At 49.4% G+C, this 8914-nt stretch overlaps 1 non-coding gene across 1 annotated transcript; it reads right to left on the bottom strand.

The window, feature by feature from the left end:
• Positions 1-650: 650 nt before the first annotated feature.
• On the bottom strand, positions 651-724 carry Trnat-agu (transfer RNA threonine (anticodon AGU)). The gene has a single exon. It is a non-coding gene; the product is annotated as a tRNA-Thr (tRNA).
• Between the last annotated feature and the right edge of the window lie 8190 nt (positions 725-8914).

The raw sequence follows: 8914 nt of genomic DNA, 5'->3' as shown, positions 1-8914 counted from the left end.
CCTGAGGTAACAAGCACATCTCGAGCCCCATTGTGCTCTCCATTGTTCATGCCAACTCAGTGCCTCGCTCTTTGCTACTGTGTAAAACTCTTGTCGTCCAACTGCAAAACACTGGGACACAACAAGTTTCCGTGTCCCCATTGCACTGATCGTACTACGAAACGCTCCCCAAACTTGGCAATCACCCATGCAGATGACTTTTCCGACTTTACACGACGCTCACGCAACGCTCACGCTAGTGACAGCCTTATTTATAGTTCGACGTCGCGCCAAAGCGAATGAGCACATTTCGCCTACGGCTTAGGCCGCTCTTCTAGTGTGGCTGCTCTGTGTCTGCAGGCAGCGAGGGGCTGCAAGCTTCCTGTGTTCGCACCTATATCACCTGTGCTTCCTTGTCAGACACAGACTATCGCGAAACATACAACTCACTCCATGAATTGATTGCTACGGCATCTGTTATCAGCAGTCACAACCAGCAACACCAGTAGCAGCCGACTGCACGCAAAGAATGGGAACGTGCAGTGGGATTTACGTGAAATCGGCGCAATTGTGGATGCTAATCGTTCGCTTGTATCTGCCTACACACCTCTGCCGGTTGGGAATTATTCCACTTGCATGGCAAGGTGCGCATGTAGGTGTGTTAAAAATTCTGGAGGCGCTGGGTATCGATCCCAGTACCTCTCGCACACTAAGCGAGCGCTCTACCATCTGAGCTACGCCCACCCCCCCGTAAACTAGTAGTGCTACATACAGTCATATCAACGTCACAGACCCTTGCACTCCCATTATTCCGCAGACAAACATTACTCACGATGTATCAGTGAGGGTGTCTTTCAGGTTTCGTGCATTCTGTATCGAATCGTAGTTGGCCACAATGAAAGTGGCACGCATAACGTCGAAAATAGAGTTCAGACACCGCTCTGAGTAAGACGAACGTGTTGTCCACCTCTAGACTTCAATGACGTTAAGCCGTGATACCTAAGACAGATCTGCACTCGATAACACCACGATAACAGCCGGTCCCCACACTTACATCTTGCTCTCCTTATGACAGTATACATCATATCAGTCTGTGACTCTGGTTTTGCAACTTCTTGCGTGCGTTTATGTTCGCCGCGACCAACACTTACCATGCACTGACCACAAAACATGGAGGAGCCGGGGCTTGAACCCGAGACCGTTCACACGCTAAGCGAACGATCTGCCAACTGAGCTACAGCTACACACACGACCAAGCCTGGCTATTCTCCATTCTTTGCGACTCTGATGTGCACGGACACGATGGTTGGTTGGTTTGTAGCGGCGAAGGTACCAGAATACAAAGGCGCGGACACGTTCATATACACAAGAGTTCCAAGTAGTTTCGATGCTCTGGTATAACGGATGCAAATTCCGTCTGTTTTGAACGTCTTAAATTGAAAGGGCGGTCACAAATTGGTCCATTTCACTCCTTGTCCACAATCACACAGCACCTGAGGTAACAAGCACATCTCGAGCCCCATTGTGCTCTCCATTGTTCATGCCAACTCAGTGCCTCGCTCTTTGCTACTGTGTAAAACTCTTGTCGTCCAACTGCAAAACACTGGGACGCAACAAGTTTCCGTGTCCCCATTGCACTGATCGTACTACGAAACGCTCCCCAAACTTGGAAATCACCCATGCAGATGACTTTTCCGACTTTACACGACGCTCACGCAACGCTCACGCTAGTGACAGCCTTATTTATAGTTCGACGTCGCGCCAAAGCGAATGAGCACATTTCGCCTACGGCTTAGGCCGCTCTTCTAGTGTGGCTGCTCTGTGTCTGCAGGCAGCGAGGGGCTGCAAGCTTCCTGTGTTCGCACCTATATCACCTGTGCTTCCTTGTCAGAGACAGACTATCGCAAAACATACAACTCACTCCATGAATTGATTGCTACGGCATCTGTTATCAGCAGTCACAACCAGCAACACCAGTAGCAGCCGACTGCACGCAAAGAATGGGAACGTGCAGTGGGATTTACGTGAAATCGGCGCAATTGTGGATGCTAATCGTTCGCTTGTATCTGCCTACACACCTCTGCAGGTTGGCAATTATTCCACTTGCATGGCAAGGTGCGCATGTAGGTGTGTTAAAAATTCTGGAGGCGCTGGGTATCGATCCCAGTACCTCTCGCACACTAAACGAGCGCTCTACCATCTGAGCTACGCCCACCCCCCCGATAACTAGTAGTGCTACATACAGTCATATCAACGTCACAGACCCTTGCACTCCCATTATTCCGCAGACAAACACTACTCTCTATGTATCAGTGAGGGTGTCTTTCAGGTTTCGTGCATTCTGTATCGAATCGTAGTTGGCCACAATGAAAGAGGCACGCATAACGTCGAAAATAGAGTTCAGACACCGCTCTGAGTAAGACGAACGTGTTGTCCACCTCTAGACTTCAATGACGTTAAGCCGTGATACCTAAGAGAGATCTGCACTCGATAACACCACGATAACAGCCGGTCCCCACACTTACATCTTGCTCTCCTTATGACAGTATACATCATATCAGTCTGTGACGCTCGTTTTGCAACTTCTTGCGTGCGTTTATGTTCGCCGCGACCAACACTTACCATGCACTGACCACAAAACATGGAGGAGCCGGGGCTTGAACCCGAGACCGTTCACACGCTAAGCGAACGATCTGCCAACTGAGCTACAGCTACACACACGACCAAGCCTCGCTATTCTCCATTCTTTGCGACTCTGATGTGCACGGACACGATGGTTTGTTGGTTTGTAGCGGCGAAGGTACGAGAATACAAAGGCGCGGACACGTTCACATACACAAGAGTTCCAAGTAGTTTCGATGCTCTGGTATTACGAATGCAAATTCCGTCTGTTTTGAACGTCTTAAATTGAAAGGGCGGTCACAAATTGGTCCATTTCACTCCTTGTCCACAATCACACAGCACCTGAGGTAACAAGCACATCACGAGCCCCATTGTGCTCTCCATTGTTCATGCCAACTCAGTGCCTCGCTCTTTGCTACTGTGTAAAACTCTTGTCGTCCAACTGCAAAATACTGGGACACAACAAGTTTCCGTGTCCCCATTGCACTGATCGTACTACGAAACGCTCCCCAAACTTGGCAATCACCCATGCAGATGACTTTTCCGACTTTACACGACGCTCACGCAACGCTCACGCTGGTGACAGCCTTATTTATAGTTCGACGTCGCGCCAAAGCGAATGAGCACATTTCGCCTACGGCTTAGGCCGCTCTTCTAGTGTGGCTGCTCTGTGTCTGCAGGCAGCGAGGGGCTGCAAGCTTCCTGTGTTCGCACCTATATCACCTGTGCTTCCTTGTCAGAGACAGACTATCGCAAAACATACAACTCACTCCATGAATTGATTGCTACGGCATCTGTTATCAGCAGTCACAACCAGCAACACCAGTAGCAGCCGACTGCACGCAAAGAATGGGAACGTGCAGTGGGATTTACGTGAAATCGGCGCAATTGTGGATGCTAATCGTTCGCTTGTATCTGCCTACACACCTCTGCCGGTTGGGAATTATTCCACTTGCATGGCAAGGTGCGCATGTAGGTGTGTTAAAAATTCTGGAGGCGCTGGGTATCGATCCCAGTACCTCTCGCACACTAAACGAGCGCTCTACCATGTTAAAAATTCTGTGTTAAAAATTCTGGAGGCGCTGGGTATCGATCCCAGTACTTCTCGCACACTAAACGAGCGCTCTACCATCTGAGCTACGCCCACCCCCCCGATAACTAGTAGTGCTACATACAGTCATATCAACGTCACAGACCCTTGCTCTCCCATTATTCCGCAGACAAACACTACTCTCTATGTATCAGTGAGGGTGTCTTTCAGGTTTCGTGCATTCTGTATCGAATCGTAGTTGGCCACAATGAAAGTGGCACGCATAACGTCGAAAATAGAGTTCAGACACCGCTCTGAGTAAGACGAACGTGTTGTCCACCTCTAGACTTCAATGACGTTAAGCCGTGATACCTAAGAGAGATCTGCACTCGATAACACCACGATAACAGCCGGTCCCCACACTTACACCTTGCTCTCCTTATGACAGTATACATCATATCAGTCTGTGACGCTGGTTTTGCAACTTCTTGCGTGCGTTTATGTTCGCCGCGACCAACACTTACCATGCACTGACCACAAAACATGGAGGAGCCGGGGCTTGAACCCGAGACCGTTCACACGCTAAGCGAACGATCTGCCAACTGAGCTACAGCTACACACACGACCAAGCCTGGCTATTCTCCATTCTTTGCGACTCTGATGTGCACGGACACGATGGTTGGTTGGTTTGTAGCGGCGAAGGTACCAGAATACAAAGGCGCGGACACGTTCATATACACAAGAGTTCCAAGTAGTTTCGATGCTCTGGTATTACGAATGCAAATTCCGTCTGTTTTGAACGTCTTAAATTGAAAGGGCGGTCACAAATTGGTCCATTTCACTCCTTGTCCACAATCACACAGCACCTGAGGTAACAAGCACATCTCGAGCCCCATTGTGCTCTCCATTGTTCATGCCAACTCAGTGCCTCGCTCTTTGCTACTGTGTAAAACTCTTGTCGTCCAACTGCAAAACACTGGGACACAACAAGTTTCCGTGTCCCCATTGCACTGATCGTACTACGAAACGCTCCCCAAACTTGGCAATCACCCATGCAGATGACTTTTCCGACTTTACACGACGCTCACGCAACGCTCACGCTGGTGACAGCCTTATTTATAGTTCGACGTCGCGCCAAAGCGAATGAGCACATTTCGCCTACGGCTTAGGCCGCTCTTCTAGTGTGGCTGCTCTGTGTCTGCAGGCATCGAGGGGCTGCAAGCTTCCTGTGTTCGCACCTATATCACCTGTGCTTCCTTGTCAGAGACAGACTATCGCAAAACATACAACTCACTCCATGAATTGATTGCTACGGCATCTGTTATCAGCAGTCACAACCAGCAACACCAGTAGCAGCCGACTGCACGCAAAGAATGTGAACGTGCAGTGGGATTTACGTGAAATCGGCGCAATTGTGGATGCTAATCGTTCGCTTGTATCTGCCTACACACCTCTGCCGGTTGGGAATTATTCCACTTGCATGGCAAGGTGCGCATGTAGGTGTGTTAAAAATTCTGGAGGCGCTGGGTATCGATCCCAGTACCTCTCGCACACTAAACGAGCGCTCTACCATGTTAAAAATTCTGTGTTAAAAATTCTGGAGGCGCTGGGTATCGATCCCAGTACCTCTCGCACACTAAACGAGCGCTCTACCATCTGAGCTACGCCCACCCCCCCGATAACTAGTAGTGCTACATACAGTCATATCAACGTCACAGACCCTTGCTCTCCCATTATTCCGCAGACAAACACTACTCTCTATGTATCAGTGAGGGTGTCTTTCAGGTTTCGTGCATTCTGTATCGAATCGTAGTTGGCCACAATGAAAGTGGCACGCATAACGTCGAAAATAGAGTTCAGACACCGCTCTGAGTAAGACGAACGTGTTGTCCACCTCTAGACTTCAATGACGTTAAGCCGTGATACCTAAGAGAGATCTGCACTCGATAACACCACGATAACAGCCGGTCCCCACACTTACATCTTGCTCTCCTTATGACAGTATACATCATATCAGTCTGTGACGCTGGTTTTGCAACTTCTTGCGTGCGTTTATGTTCGCCGCGACCAACACTTACCATGCACTGACCACAAAACATGGAGGAGCCGGGGCTTGAACCTGAGACCGTTCACACGCTAAGCGAACGATCTGCCAACTGAGCTACAGCTACACACACGACCAAGCCTGGCTATTCTCCATTCTTTGCGACTCTGATGTGCACGGACACGATGGTTGGTTGGTTTGTAGCGGCGAAGGTACCAGAATACAAAGGCGCGGACACGTTCATATACACAAGAGTTCCAAGTAGTTTCGATGCTCTGGTATTACGAATGCAAATTCCGTCTGTTTTGAACGTCTTAAATTGAAAGGGCGGTCACAAATTGGTCCATTTCACTCCTTGTCCACAATCACACAGCACCTGAGGTAACAAGCACATCTCGAGCCCCATTGTGCTCTCCATTGTTCATGCCAACTCAGTGCCTCGCTCTTTGCTACTGTGTAAAACTCTTGTCGTCCAACTGCAAAACACTGGGACACAACAAGTTTCCGTGTCCCCATTGCACTGATCGTACTACGAAACGCTCCCCAAACTTGGCAATCACCCATGCAGATGACTTTTCCGACTTTACACGACGCTCACGCAACGCTCACGCTGGTGACAGCCTTATTTATAGTTCGACGTCGCGCCAAAGCGAATGAGCACATTTCGCCTACGGCTTAGGCCGCTCTTCTAGTGTGGCTGCTCTGTGTCTGCAGGCATCGAGGGGCTGCAAGCTTCCTGTGTTCGCACCTATATCACCTGTGCTTCCTTGTCAGAGACAGACTATCGCAAAACATACAACTCACTCCATGAATTGATTGCTACGGCATCTGTTATCAGCAGTCACAACCAGCAACACCAGTAGCAGCCGACTGCACGCAAAGAATGTGAACGTGCCGTGGGATTTACGTGAAATCGGCGCAATTGTGGATGCTAATCGTTCGCTTGTATCTGCCTACACACCTCTGCCGGTTGGGAATTATTCCACTTGCATGGCAAGGTGCGCATGTAGGTGTGTTAAAAATTCTGGAGGCGCTGGGTATCGATCCCAGTACCTCTCGCACACTAAACGAGCGCTCTACCATGTTAAAAATTCTGGAGGCGCTGGGTATCGATCCCAGTACCTCTCGCACACTAAACGAGCGCTCTACCATCTGAGCTACGCCCACCCCCCCGATAACTAGTAGTGCTACATACAGTCATATCAACGTCACAGACCCTTGCTCTCCCATTATTCCGCAGACAAACACTACTCTCTATGTATCAGTGAGGGTGTCTTTCAGGTTTCGTGCATTCTGTATCGAATCGTAGTTGGCCACAATGAAAGTGGCACGCATAACGTCGAAAATAGAGTTCAGACACCGCTCTGAGTAAGACGAACGTGTTGTCCACCTCTAGACTTCAATGACGTTAAGCCGTGATACCTAAGAGAGATCTGCACTCGATAACACCACGATAACAGCCGGTCCCCGCACTTACATCTTGCTCTCCTTATGACAGTATACATCATATCAGTCTGTGACGCTGTTTTAGCAACTTCTTGCGTGCGTTTATGTTCGCCGCGACCAACACTTACCATGCACTGACCACAAAACATGGAGGAGCCGGGGCTTGAACCCGAGACCGTTCACACGCTAAGCGAACGATCTGCCAACTGAGCTACAGCTACACACACGACCAAGCCTGGCTATTCTCCATTCTTTGCGACTCTGATGTGCACGGACACGATGGTTGGTTGGTTTGTAGCGGCGAAGGTACCAGAATACAAAGGCGCGGACACGTTCATATACACAAGAGTTCCAAGTAGTGTCTATGCTCTGGTATTACGAATGCAAATTCCGTCTGTTTTGAAAGTCTTAAATTGAAAGGGCGGTCACAAATTGGTCCATTTCAATCCTTGTCCACAATCACACAGCACCTGAGGTAACAAGCACATCTCGAGCCCCATTGTGCTCTCCATTGTTCATGCCAACTCAGTGCCTCGCTCTTTGCTACTGTGTAAAACTCTTGTCGTCCAACTGCAAAACACTGGGACACAACAAGTTTCCGTGTCCCCATTGCACTGATCGTACTACGAAACGCTCCCCAAACTTGGCAATCACCCATGCAGATGACTTTTCCGACTTAACACGACGCTCACGCTAGTGACAGCCTTATTTATAGTTCGACGTCGCGCCAAAGTGAATGAGCACATTTCGCCTACGGCTTAGGCCGCTCTTCTAGTGTGGCTGCTCTGTGTCTGCAGGCAGCGAGGGGCTGCAAGCTTCCTGTGTTCGCACCTATATCACCTGTGCTTCCTTGTCAGAGACAGACTATCGCAAAACATACAACTCACTCCATGAATTGATTGCTACGGCATCTGTTATCAGCAGTCACAACCAGCAACACCAGTAGCAGCCGACTGCACGCAAAGAATGGGAACGTGCAGTGGGATTTACGTGAAATCGGCGCAATTGTGGATGCTAATCGTTCGCTTGTATCTGCCTACACACCTCTGCCGGTTGGGAATTATTCCACTTGCATGGCAAGGTGCGCATGTAGGTGTGTTAAAAATTCTGGAGGCGCTGGGTATCGATCCCAGTACCTCTCGCACACTAAACGAGCGCTCTACCATCTGAGCTACGCCCACCCCCCGATAACTAGTAGTGCTACATACAGTCATATCAACGTCACAGGCCCTTGCACTCCCATTATTCCGCAGACAAACACTACTCTCTATGTATCAGTGAGGGTGTCTTTCAGGTTTCGTGCATTCTGTATCGAATCGTAGTTGGCCACAATGAAAGTGGCACTCATAACGTCGAAAATAGTGTTCAGACACCGCTCTGAGTAAGACGAACGTGTTGTCCACCTCTAGACTTCAATGACGTTAAGCCGTGATACCTAAGAGAGATCTGCACTCGATAACACCACGATAACAGCCTGTCCCCACACTTACATCTTGCTCTCCTTATGACAGTATACATCATATCAGTCTGTGACGCTGGTTTTGCAACTTCTTGCGTGCGTTTATGTTCGCCGCGACCAACACTTACCATGCACTGACCACAAAACATGGAGGAGCCGGGACTTGAACCCGAGACCGTTCACACGCTAAGCAAACGATCTGCCAACTGAGCTACAGCTACACACACGACCAAGCCTGGCTATTCTCCATTCTTTGCGACTCTGATGTGCACGGACACGATGGTTGGTTGGTTTGTAGCGGCGAAGGTACCAGAATACAAAGGCGCGGACACGT

The sequence above is a fragment of the Schistocerca gregaria genome, unplaced genomic scaffold (genome assembly GCF_023897955.1).
Source record: "Schistocerca gregaria isolate iqSchGreg1 unplaced genomic scaffold, iqSchGreg1.2 ptg000451l, whole genome shotgun sequence".
Taxonomy (NCBI): domain Eukaryota; kingdom Metazoa; phylum Arthropoda; class Insecta; order Orthoptera; family Acrididae; genus Schistocerca; species Schistocerca gregaria.
The sequence above is the reverse complement of the archived record's forward strand: the minus strand, read 5'-3'. Positions and strand labels throughout refer to the sequence as shown.